The sequence below is a fragment of the Suricata suricatta genome, unplaced genomic scaffold (genome assembly GCF_006229205.1).
Source record: "Suricata suricatta isolate VVHF042 unplaced genomic scaffold, meerkat_22Aug2017_6uvM2_HiC HiC_scaffold_91, whole genome shotgun sequence".
Lineage (NCBI taxonomy): Eukaryota > Metazoa > Chordata > Mammalia > Carnivora > Herpestidae > Suricata > Suricata suricatta.
Window position 1 is genome coordinate 24,161 of NW_021916554.1, and position 12,311 is coordinate 36,471.

General features: G+C 48.4%; 1 long non-coding RNA gene and 1 pseudogene across 2 annotated transcripts in view; both read left to right on the plus strand.

Annotated features, from left to right (window-relative positions):
- Positions 1-12,286, plus strand: part of LOC115285345 — a 30,722-nt gene extending 18,436 nt beyond the window's left edge. Inside the window, exons 2-7 of one of the 2 annotated variants that reach the window (XR_003905492.1) lie at positions 2,164-2,293; positions 2,673-2,748; positions 3,319-3,380; positions 4,983-5,077; positions 5,575-5,802; positions 12,036-12,286. This is a non-coding gene — a long non-coding RNA (uncharacterized LOC115285345). The remainder of the gene's footprint in view (positions 1-2,163; positions 2,294-2,672; positions 2,749-3,318; positions 3,381-4,982; positions 5,078-5,574; positions 5,803-12,035) is intronic. The other variant, XR_003905493.1, reaches the window with a different exon arrangement.
- Positions 7,015-8,084, plus strand: LOC115285344 (annotated as a pseudogene).
- Positions 12,287-12,311: the final 25 nt, after the last annotated feature.

Consider the following 12,311-nt stretch of genomic DNA (forward strand, 5'->3'; position numbering starts at 1 on the left):
CCCCCGTGCCCCATCCCTGTCTCTGTCACCCCTCTGCCCCCTCCCACCCTCTTCCCTCTGGGTCTTCATCCTGGTCAGGCCAATTGGAGACTGAATAGGAATAGCTGGCCCTCAGCAGCCTTCACTCACGGGGCTGCTGGACAGGCAGTCAGCGTGTCACTAGGCAAGGGCCACCTGTCACCTGTCTCTTAGCCCCTCAGCTAGACTCTACTGGCGTTCGGTCCATGAGTTCACCACACACAGCCTAGTTGTACCACCAGCCGAGATCAGGCCTCCGACTGGACCGTCAGCCAGCGAGCGGGCCCCCGTCCTCTGGTCGTGCTGTCAGGACTTTGCTCTCCGGCTCTTCTGTCGGGTGATCAGTTGCGAGCAGGCCCTGGCTTTTCGGCTATTGTGTCAGGTGGTCAGTCATTCTCAGGGCCTGACCTTCTGGCTATACTGTCAGCCGGTCAGTCAGTGCGCCAGGCCTGGCCGGACCGTCGGCCGCACCCTCAGTTTGGACCGTCCCTTGACTGACGTTCAGCGGGCAGTGAGCCTTGCCTGCCAGATGTGGGGTGCCCGGAACCGATGAAGCCATAGGCCTGCTTTTGAAGATCGTTGAAATCCACCTTGTGGCTTCCTCAGTTGCTGAACTCAGCTCTTACCTGTGCTCTTCAGGTGAGCTTCCTGTCAGCAGCTCAGCCAGGCCCCGGGTCATGGGGCTGGTGTGCTGCTCAGATGGGCCCCGGGCCCCGGGTCAGGAGGGTGGGAGCCTGGCTCGGAGCCCTCGCCTCTGCCAAGTGCTGTACCTCTCGCCCCCAAGGAGAAGCCTCGGGCCTGGCCCGTGCGGAGTGCTCACTGTGCGGGCTGTCTCTAGTCCCGACCTAGGCCAGGAGGTGGTCGTGGGACTGCCTGGTGGCTGGTTGCCTCACCTGGGGCAACTAACTCCCTTTGCATTTGGAGCCTCATATGGCTGAGGAAGTCTCCCATGGAAATGCTGTGGGAACAAGACTAGATGTTTGGTATTATTATACCTCACTGAGCTTGCCGAACCCTGAGAGGCAGGGCTAACCCATCCCATTTTACAGAAGGGGTAACCGAGGCTCAGGGAGTGGAGAAACTGGCCACCATCAGTCTCTTTTGAAGGAAACATCTAAGAAAGGCCCCCTGAGAGGGCCTTAGGTGTACTGTAATTTGCATTTTTAATCTCTGCAAATGGATGCTTCTGTCAAACCCCCACATCACAGGGCTGGCAGATGGTGACTCTGGGAGCCCATCTCTCCTTTCCTTGGCAGCCCCGACTGCCCATAAGAGTGGACGGAACCCAGAACTCCTGTTTGGGAGGCCCAGGGTCCGGGTTTGGCTCGCTGTGTTGCCTTGACCAAGTCTCTATCCTTCTCTGGGCCTTGGTTTTCCCCTTCTGTAAAATGGGGACAACCAGGCCCTCCTTCCAGGGCTAGAAGCTTAATCGAGTCTCAAGGAAAGTGACCAGGACCAGGAGTGCCTGTGTAAACTGATGGGATCCAGCTGAGTGGATTTATTTCCCTTCCCTGTGAGGAGCTGTGTGGGGAGTGGGGGGTTGTGCTCCCACTCCCCGTGTGGTCTGCGGGGAGGAACCACAAACACTTATGCTCACACATTCACACACTCAGACACACACAGGCACAGGCACACACACTGGCTCTTCTGCCGCAGGTCTGAGAAGCCCTTTAATACCAGGGTTCAGACTGCTTGGCTGGGTTCGGGGTGTGTGTGTGTGTGTGTGTGTGTGTGTGTGTGTGTGAGAGAGAGAGAGAGAGAGAAAAGTGAGTGAAGAGTGTGTGTGTGTGTGTGTGTGAGAGAGAGAGAGAGAGACAGAAACAGAGGGACAGAAGGACAGAAACACACACAAAGGGAAAGAGGCATACATTGAGAAAGAGAGAGAGAGAGAGAGAAATGTGTTTCCCTAGGAGATATGTGCCACTGACGCTGCAGAAAAGACGTCAGCCTTCTCAAACAAAATCTCCTCACACTTCACACTTTATAGGAATACTGCTGAGGACGGCCCAGTAGTAGTAGCATTCGGTGCATACAGATATCCAAATCCTCCGTATGGTCTTGCCCATGTTCATATCGAGCAACAAACCCCGAGTTATTCTTGAGAAGCACCACCAATGTTCTGACATCTAGTCTGTGTCCTTCTAGAAACAAGCAGCCATCTCGGAATTCTAAATGATGAGGAGGACCAGTCTGAGGCCAAGATGAGCTTGCCTTTCTTTGCCTGAAGAAGCCATGTTGCGTCGTTCCAGTGATATTCATTTGTAAATCTGACAAGGTACGTTACAGCTGATACCGTTAATTTCCCTGGTGGGTAGAGTGGCAAGTGGTTGTGTCTTCCCACCTGTACTCTCGATCAAGAGGACATTTGCCCTGGCAGTGCCAAACCTGCCTATAGACAGGTGTAGTAGGATCATTTCTTTTTAAGCAGCAATTTTGCCTGCCTGGGTGAAGAAATTTATAGTTGCCATCCTAACTAAACCTGAGAGACACATCGCCCAGGAAAAACATTTTCTGACAGGCATCCTGTTCATTTGCTTTTGGGGCCTAGGAAGCAACCACTGTGCCCATTAAAGTCACCAGGAAAACTAAAGAGCAGTGCAAAGAGTGTACATCATGATCTCACCCTGATGGGGTTTTCTTTTCTATACATTCAGGTGACTTCCGGTGATACTGAGAACGATACTTATTGTGGAATCAGTCTCTTGCTGTGAAAAAACTGTAGATGGTAAGGTAGGTGGGGCATTCTTGCTGTCTTCGGGATGGAGAGCTACCCTGATCCCAGACTCCTAGTAGGACTGAGGCTTGAGGGGGTGGGGGAAAGACAGACTTCCCAGGTGACAAACTAGGTCCTTGTTCCTACAGTATGAGGAAGAAAATGTATTCCTCGTGTGCGGCGGGCCTGTGTGTGTGCATGAGTCTTAGGGTTGTTTTTTATGTGTTTGTGTAGCAGGATTGTGAGTGTGTATGTGAGAGAGTCAGAGACATCGACAGAGACACACACAGAAAAAGAGACACACAGATTAAAAGAGATAAAGAGACAGAGGAGAGAGAGATGTGTATTTCCCCATACATATGTGCCTCTGACACAGTAGAATGGCCAATGTCTGCCTTCTCAGAAAAAACTCCTCACACTGCACACTTTAGGACTGTTGCTGAGGGTGGCCCAGCAGAAGCATCCAGTACGTGCAGGTAACCAAAAGCCTCCATGTGCTCTGGCCCGTGTTCATATCAAGCAACAGTCCCTGAGGTATTCTTGAGCAGCACCACCAATGCACTGACGTCTGTTCTGTGTCCTTCTAGATATCCCGGAGTTGAAGGAGGTTGAGCCAAGTCCTGAGAAGACGTGCTTGCCTCTCACGGAGGTGAGCTTGTCAGTCTTTGCCTGAAGAACACAAGTTGCTTTCTCAGTGTCTTTCCAAACCCATTCGGTTGTAAATATGACAATGTACATTTTAGATGGTACCATTCATCTCCCTGCTGGGGAGACGGGTGAGTGGTTGTGTCTTGCCAGCTGCTCCCTGGGTCAGGAGGACATTCACACTGGCGATGCCAAACCTGCCTATAAACAGGGTGGTAGGATCCTTTTCCTCAACAGCAACTTTCCCCGCTTGGGTGTGAATCCTGTAGTCACCATCCTAAGTGGCCCCGAGAGACACATTCCCCAGGAAGAACCACTTCTGACATGCATCCTGTTCATTTGCTTTTGGGGCCTTGACTCAACCACCGTGTCCCTGATCTAAAGTCACCAAGAGAACTAAAGAGCGGTGCCATCAGGGTACATCATGGTCTGCCCATGATGCTATTTTCTTTTCTGTAGCTTCCTTTGGCTTTTGGAAGAGATGTTAATGGTACGTATTTTGGAATCAATTACTTGCTGTCTTGAGTCAGGAGAGTCCTTCTGACTTTGTGGTTCCAATGAAATGAGGATCGCAGACGTATTGAAAAGTGGGATTGTCCAAGGGTAAACCATGTTCATGTGTTTACAAGCAGCTGTGTGGGATTCAGGTAGTGAGTTTGTGTGTGTGGAGACTGGGTGTGTCTGTGAACTGAGAAGAGTGATTCTGAGCAGGCGTATCCTTGTGTATGGGTCTCTGTGTGAGTAGTTTACGTTTCCCTGGGTTTGCATCTCCCTCAAGTAGCCCCGTTGCTGGTGTAAACTTGGCCATGTAGAAAAAAAGTCCCATCACCTAGCTCCACGATGTGTGTCTGTACGTCAGAGTATATCAAAATGTACAATTTCAATATGGTTAGTACATTATACGTGAAATAGGTCTTGTTTAGGCTGAAAAAAAATCCCATTACCAATCAGGACAATTGTCACAGGATTCTGAAAGGGAAATACGTTTTCAGAATCACTATGATTGTGTGAATCACGACTCTGTGTCAGGATTGACCTCACCTCTGAGGAGGCTGTTTCATTGCCCTCAGGGCCCTTGGATCAATCCTGGTTAAAGAGGAGGAGTCCTAATGGTGTCTCACTGGCCTCTGAGAAAAGGAAGCTGATGGAAGGGATGAAGTATGGAGGGCTCGGCACAGCCTGTGGGGATGGAGAGCCAGGCAGTGAGATGATGCCCTTTAATCCCAAATCCCTAGTGCCTCCTCTCACGCCTCTACTTCCTGGGCAAGACCCTAAATTTCTATGCCAAGTTTGTCATCCGTAATAATTTCAGTCCTTTCTCTTGCTCTTCCCTGTATGGCGCACCCACCAGCCCCCGAGACTACAGTGATCCCAGGGTCCTTGCTCCATCATACTTCAGCATTAAAGGGATAAATCCCCCAGGGATCCCGCCCTCCTGTCCTTTCCAAAAAGGAGATTACGGGAGCCTGAGAAGGAGTCCTCCCCTTCTTGGCTGGAGAGATGGGGCAGGTGGCCCCTGGTGCAGCCACATCCCGTGCCCAGTTCTGGAGGCTATCGGAGAGGAGGATCCTCCAGCTTCTAGAAATCCTTTATCTCTACATTTTAGTATCCCAGCGGTGTGGAAGACGGTAGCTGCTGTGTGTGAAACCAGGAGCCAAGCACTAAGAGTCCTTGTTCCATCAAATACACGAACGTTAACAGGTGAAAGCACGATCCAGAGTCTTGGACTGGATGTTATGAGGGGAAGACCATGAGGGGGTGCAGAGGGAGGACACGAAGGACATCCAGGCCCTGTGACCGTGGGAGGGGACACTGCAGAACATTTCCATCCTCACAGAGGGTTCTTCTGGGCAGCTGCTCTGGCTGGGCTCATGGAACCCGCCAAACCCTATGTCTGTCTGTAACAGTTGGAAGGTTAGGTTGGTTCCCACACAGGCGAGAGCTATCTTGATCCGGTGCAGCTGGGAAGGCCCAGATGAAGGGGGAACCTTCGCTCTGTGGAAGGTTTGCAACTGTGGTCAGTGTCTTGTTGAAGGGCTCTGCCTCTGCCGAGCCCAGGCAAGGCCTGAGGACCAGGGGTGGGGGGGGGGGGCAGGCCAGGTGATGCCGGGTGAGCCAGCATGGCCTCAGCGGGAGTCGCAGCCATGGTGGAGCCCCTGTCTCTACTAACCTACTTGCTCCTGTTTGTGTCTCTACAGATGCTGTGTTAGAACACCTGTCTGCCCTCAAACCAGATGATGACGAGCCATCAGGTGTGGAGCTACACTCAAGTCGGCATCAATGAGACAGGGTCCCTGGGAACAGTTGGCTTACACCTGCTGCTTTGTAGCTGGAGAGTGGGAGATCTGAAATCAGAAAGACAGCTTGTTTTGTTCTTTGAATATAATAGAAGCGTTCTGCCTCTGGGCTCTGAATGTGCTCTCTTGGTAATCCTCTTTTTTATGATGAGTATTTGAACCAAGTTGGTTAACCTAGAGTGTAATAATGGTTTCAGGAGGAGGATTTCGTGATCTATCACTTCCATAAACACCCAGTGCTCATCCCCACCAGGTGCCCTCCCTAATGCCCATCACCTATTTAGTACATCCCTCCACCCAACACCTTTCCGGCAACAACCCTCAGTGTGTGAAGTGTTAATTAGTCACTTATGGACTGCCTCCAGCTCTGTTTTTCTCTCCTTTTTCCTTTCATTCTCCTATGCTCCTCTATTTTGTTTCTAATTTCCACGTACGATTGAAATCATATGATATTTGTCTTTCTCGGACTGAATTTACTTTGCATCACACATTCTAGTTCGATCTGTGTTGTTGCAAAAGGCTAGATTTCTTGTTCTTTTTGTTCACAGAGTAATATTCTACGTACACACATATACATGTATACCAATCTTTATCCATTCATCCGTCTCTGGACACTTCTACCCCTTCCATAATTTGGCTAGTATTGATAGTGCTGCTTTCAACACTGGGGTACACATTCCCTTTGAATCAGCACTCCTGTATCTTCTGGATAAATACCAGTAGTGTAATTCCCAGGACGTCGGGTAGCTCTGTTTTTAATTTTTTGAGGAAACTCCATACTGTTTTCTGGAGTGGCTGCACTAGCTTGCATCTCCACTAACGGTGCAAAAGTGTTCCCCCTTCTCAGCAACCTCGCCTACTTCTGTGGTTACCTGCGTTGTTCATTTTAGGCATTCTGATACATGTGAGGGGTTATCTCCCTCTGCTTTTGATTTGTATTTCCCTGCTAATGACGGCTGTTGAGTATCTTTTCATGTGTCTGTCAGCCATCTGGTTGACTTCTTTGGAAGAGTGTCCATGTCTTTTGCCCATTTCATCCCGATTTCTTTGTTGTTTTTTTTTTTTTTTTTTTACGTGTTGAGTTCGGTAAGTTCTTTACAGGTTTTGGAAACTAACCCTGTATATCTAATATGTCATTTGCAAATACTTTCTCCGGTTGCATCAGTTTTCATTCCATTGCTGTGTAGAAGCTTTCCATCTTGATGAGGTCCCAGGAGCTCATGTTTTCTTTCCCTTCGGAAACATGGCTAGTACGCCGTTGCTACACCCGAGGCCAAAGAGGTTATTGCCTCTTTTCTCCTCTAGGATTTTGATGGTTTTCTGTCTCACATTTAGGTCTTTCATCCGTTTTGGTTTCGTATTTCTTTCTGGTGTAAGTGGTCCTGTTTCGGACCATGTCGCTATCCGTTTTCCGAATACCATTTGCTGAAGAGACTGTCTTTTTCCATTGGATATTCTTTCCTCTTTTCTCAAAGATTACTTGTCTCTACACTTGCGAGTCCATTTCTGGGTTCTCTGTTCTGTTCCATTGATGCATGTGTCTGTGTTTGTGCGGTGGCCGCTCTCACGACAGCCTGGACCAGGGGCCTTTTTCAGCAAACAGATTACCTCGTTCCCTCCAGAGATACTGCCTTGTGAGCATGACCGTTTCATGGCCTGTGGATCCTACAGCTGGGATCATCTGGAATTTTAAAAGCTTGGTAGATGTTCTCGAAGGCTCTTAGGCTCGACGAGGGCAGTAGCCGCAGGACTTCTAGTTGCCGGCTTCGGGAACCTGCCGGCTGAGCGGAGTGGCCACCAAGTGTGGCTGCTTGGTGGCAGGGAGGCTGGTGCAAACAGCTGCACAGCAGGTGGAGAGGATAAATTTGTTTTTGACTTGCCTGGTTATGAGAGAATCAACCATGTGGTTTTTATGCTGGGAACAATCCCATTTCCTCAGGGAATGGGAGGGTCTGTCTACTTTTCCTACCCTGATTCAAATGGGATGCCTGTATGAGAACGCCTAGGATTTGTCACAAATGGGAAACCAAGTGCCATCTTCCGAATTCCAGGTCTTAAAGCTGGAGAAGGAAGCCAACACCCTTTTGGAGCCATGAAAATTGCCCAAACTCCGTCTGTTGCTCAGATTGGAATTTCAGTGGAATTACTGGACAGTTTGGCTCCACAGACTCCAGGAGGCGATGCGGCCGCGTCATCGGCTGACTCATTCCCTCAGTTCACACAAAAGATGTTGGACAGCTTCTACAATTTTGCTTCATCATTTGCTGTGTCTCAGGCCCAGATGACACCAAGTCCGTCTGAAATGTTCCAGCAAATGTGGTTCTGAAATGGTATGAAAACTTTCAAAGACGACTAGCACAGAACCCTCTCTTTTGGAAAACATAATTTGAGTAAAATAATTTTTAATGGATTCTTACATTTGTCATGTTTTGAAGAGAAATGTCTCCATTTAAAAGTGTGGAGTCAAAAGGATCATGACACCTAAGTTTAAAAACTGCTCATTTAGGCTCTTTCCATGATTTGACTGTTGGTGAGCCTAAATGTCCATCACCTGATGAATGGATCAAGAAGATGTGATATGTATTTACAATGGAGTACTACATGGCAATGAGAAAGAATGAAATCTGGCCATTTGTAGATAAGTGGATGGAACTCCAGGGAGTCATGCTAAGTGAAATAAGTCAGGCAGAGAAGGACGGATACCATATGTTGTCACTCATAGGTCTCACAGGAGAAACCTAACAGGAGACCATGGGATTGGGAAAGGGAGAAAAGAGTTGGGGAGAGGGAGTGAGGCAAATCATGAGAGACTTGTGAATGCTGAGCACAAACTGAGGGCTGAAGGAGGGCAGGGGAAGGGGGTGATGGTCATAGAGAGGGGCACGTGTGGGGAAGAGCACAGGGTGTTATATGGAAACCAACTTGGTCATAAACTATATTAAAAAAAAATTTTCAAGTGGAGTTAAAAAAAACTGCTTATTGACTGCAGCTTAATTATAATCTCTATAAAAATTAAAACCTGGACAAATGAAAAGAAAAGGCTTGGTAATGCAATATCATAAACAGGCCTCCACATGAGTCTCACTGCGTGCTGAGATTTAGAACCAGGAATTTGCCATCAGGGAGGCAGCCGGGTCCGATGAGGACTCAGGCTCTTAAGGCTTTAGGTCGGGTGATTTGCTGTGCAGCCCCAGGCAGATGTCTCCCCTTCTCTGGGCTTCACTTTTCCTCCTTACTGAGCCTGCTTTACTCAACGCTTAGTGACACTCGGAACTAGAAATGATACACATGTTCTTTGTTAAAACCACCCCCAAGCGCCTTCTCTCCAGATCCCAGGGCTTCCCACCATCCTGCCACCCCAGTTATGGAAACATTGGTTCCACAGGGCTAGGATGTGATGTGTGGCCCCAGGGTGACAGGGGTGCTCACAGAAAAAAAATCCATCTCAGAGGCCCTAGGTGATCTGCCTGAGGGGTACAGACAGACATCTGCAGAGTGCCAGCGCACACCAGAGGCACGAAGGAAATATTCTTCTTAGAGGCCAGGCCTTCCCTCCATCACAGCACGGGCCACCTAGCCGCCAGCCCAGGTTTGCAGTGTCTGACCTGAAAGGGACCGTGAACATCCTGCTTTTCGGCTGAGCTGCTGAGCCATCTGTTTTCACGTTGTCACCGGGAAAGACAGAGTCCAGAGACGTTTCCAGGTGTGGCGGGTGGGGGATTGGGGACGCTTTCATCTGAACCCTGGAGCTCAGTTGGGGGAGGAAGGAGAAGGTGAAGGATGACAGACAGGTTGACACCATGTGGCTCATGAGGATCTGCGGCAGCGTCCCATAGAGCAAGCAGGTTAAAGAGAATGAGAACAGGAAGTTATTGTCAATAATACAATTGTGGACGCATGGCCACTCTCCTACCTTAGTGTATAAATTGGTCCCGTAGGGAAAGTTTGCAGTACATACTGAGGTTTTGTTGTCTTCAGGCTCGAGAGCTACCCTGATTCCAGGCTTGAGGGTGTGGGGGAAAGGCAGATTTCCCAGGTGAAAAACTATGTCCATGTTTACAGTATGAGGAAGGCAATGTATTCACTGTGTGTGTTGTGGGGGTGTGTGCACGAGGCTTCGGGGTGTCTTGTGTGACTCTGTGTAGTGTGATTGTCAGTATACGAGATGTGTATGCGAGAGAGACAGAGAATGAGACACACACATTGAGAGAGACCGAAAGAAAGAGAGAGCGGTGTGTGTTTCCCCAGGAGATAGATGCCACGGACACGACCACACTCCCTTAGTTATTCTTGCCCAGCGCCACCAGTGTACTGACGGGTATTCTGTGTTTGTCTAGGTGCTTCTGAGGAGGGATGGCTTTGGGAAGTGCTAGTTAGGAAGCAGGCCGATGACAGGGATCAGACAATTGTCTTTGCCTGCGGAAGACATTTTGCTTTCTCCTATCTTTGCAAGCAGATTCCGTTGTAAATCTGACAATTACACTTGGGATGGCAGAGTTCGTTTCCCTGGTGGGGAGAATGGTGAGTGGTTGTCACCTGTCAACTGGGTCAAGAGTTGCCTCTGGCAACTCAAAAGCTAGATATAAACAGTGTGATAGGATCCTTTCCCTCAGCAGCAATTTTTCCTGCTTCGTTGAAGAATTTTATAGTCCCCATCGAAAACTGGACCGGAGAGACACATCCCCCAGGAAAAACCACTTCCTACAGGCATCCTGTTCATTTATTTTTGGAGCTTTAGGCTCAATCACCGTGTTCCATCTGGTTTCCTGAAGTCACCAAGAGAACTAAAGAGCGGTAAAAACAGTGTACATCACGATTTGATGCTGATGCTGTTTTCTTTTCTATACATTCCGGTGGCCTCAGCGGCAAGCGAGAATGTTACATATTCTTGGGATCGGTCACTTGCTGTCCTTAGTCCGCAGAGTCCTTTTGACTGTGGGTTCCTACTGGAATGAGCATCAGAGGTGTAGTGAAATGCAGATTGTCCAGGGGCTGAGCCATGGTCATGTACATGTTCACAGCAGCTCTGTGGCATTCAGGTTGTGAGTTTGTATGTGTGGACAGGGAATGCATCTGTGTGTGAAGTGACAACACTGTGATTCTGAGTGGGCATGTGCTTGCATGTGCTCTCTGTGTGAGTAGTTTATATTTCCCTAGATTTGTGTCTCCCGAAATAGCATAGTTGCTTGTGTGAACTTTTCCAAGTAGAAGAAAATCCTATCCCCTAGCTTCATGGGTCTGTTTGTGTGTCAAAATACATCAAAGTGGACAGTATAAATACGTGTACTATATTATATGACAAATATACCTTGTTTGGGCTGAAAAATATTCTATTACTACCAAGGAAAATGCTTATAGGATTGTTAAATGGAAATAGGTTTTCAGAGTCATCATGATTCTCTGAATAACCGTTTTGGTTCATGATAGAGCTCACCTCTGAGGAGGCTGTTTCCTTATCCTCGGGGCATGGGATCAATCGTGATTAAAGAGAAGAACCCCTAATGCTATCTAATTGGTCTCTGAGAAAAGGCTGGAGGAAGTGATGAATGATGGAGGGCTTGGCACAGCCTGTGCGGTTGTGGACAAAGGCACTGAGAGGAGTGCCTTGAACCCCAAATCTCTAGTACTTTCTCTCACGCCTCTAATTCCTGGGGAAGACCCTAAATTTCTACGTGGAGTTTGGCATCAGTAATAGTTTCGACCCTGCTCCTGCTCCTCCTTGTGTGGGGCACGTGGCAGACCCACGACTACAGGGATCCCAGAGTCCTTGCTCTGTTGTACTTCAGCATTAAAGGGAACAGGCATTAAACAAAAGAACAGACAAATGGTGATGGATAGTGAGCAGCTGCACCCCAAGGTGTTGGTCCAGGCCACACTCTCACATGCTTTATCTCTTTCTCAAATATCAAGAAACGTTAAAACCAAAAAAGCAACCTATCCCTACTTTTGGCAAAAGTTACTGATGAATCCAATCTATGCCCTTGTTGGAATACAGATCATTCTCAAACCATTGACATGCATATTAATGGGCAGTCACATGGCCCAGATTTCCTGCTGGCTGGTCTTTGTGGCATCTGTGCTATTGGTAACACTTTCTGTGCTTAGACCAAAAAGTAGGGTAGGCAGATCAGGCTATGAAGGGCCTTAAGGAAGAAGCTGTGTGGCTTTAAGGTTGATCCTCATGGCTCATGGCATTGTTCTCTTGGCCTGGTTTGGGGAATTGGGAGTTCCTGGTATTGAAGCACCTAACATGGACCGTTACCTGATCTGTTTGTTTCTTTGTTTGTTTGTTTTCATGATGCTGTTCCATTGCATTCTACCTGGAGTCTTAAATGCTTGCATATAAAATGTTCTTTCACCAGATGAGTGCCATGACGACAGCAAAATAGTCTAGAAGAACTTCCAAGGCAGGTGACTGTGAAGATGGCTGACAGTATCGAATGTCAAGGTTTCTCTGAATGAGCCAACCTCTCACAAGTAAGATAATGACCCAAATAGGAGACTGAGAATGGAAGATACAAATGGACAGTGGCCTGGCCATATACAGCAATAGGACTCTGACCTGGGGTCTGCAGCAACCAGCCCAGGAAGTCAACCCATTTTCTATAGCTTCAGCGTATTACCTAGAAGTCAGAATT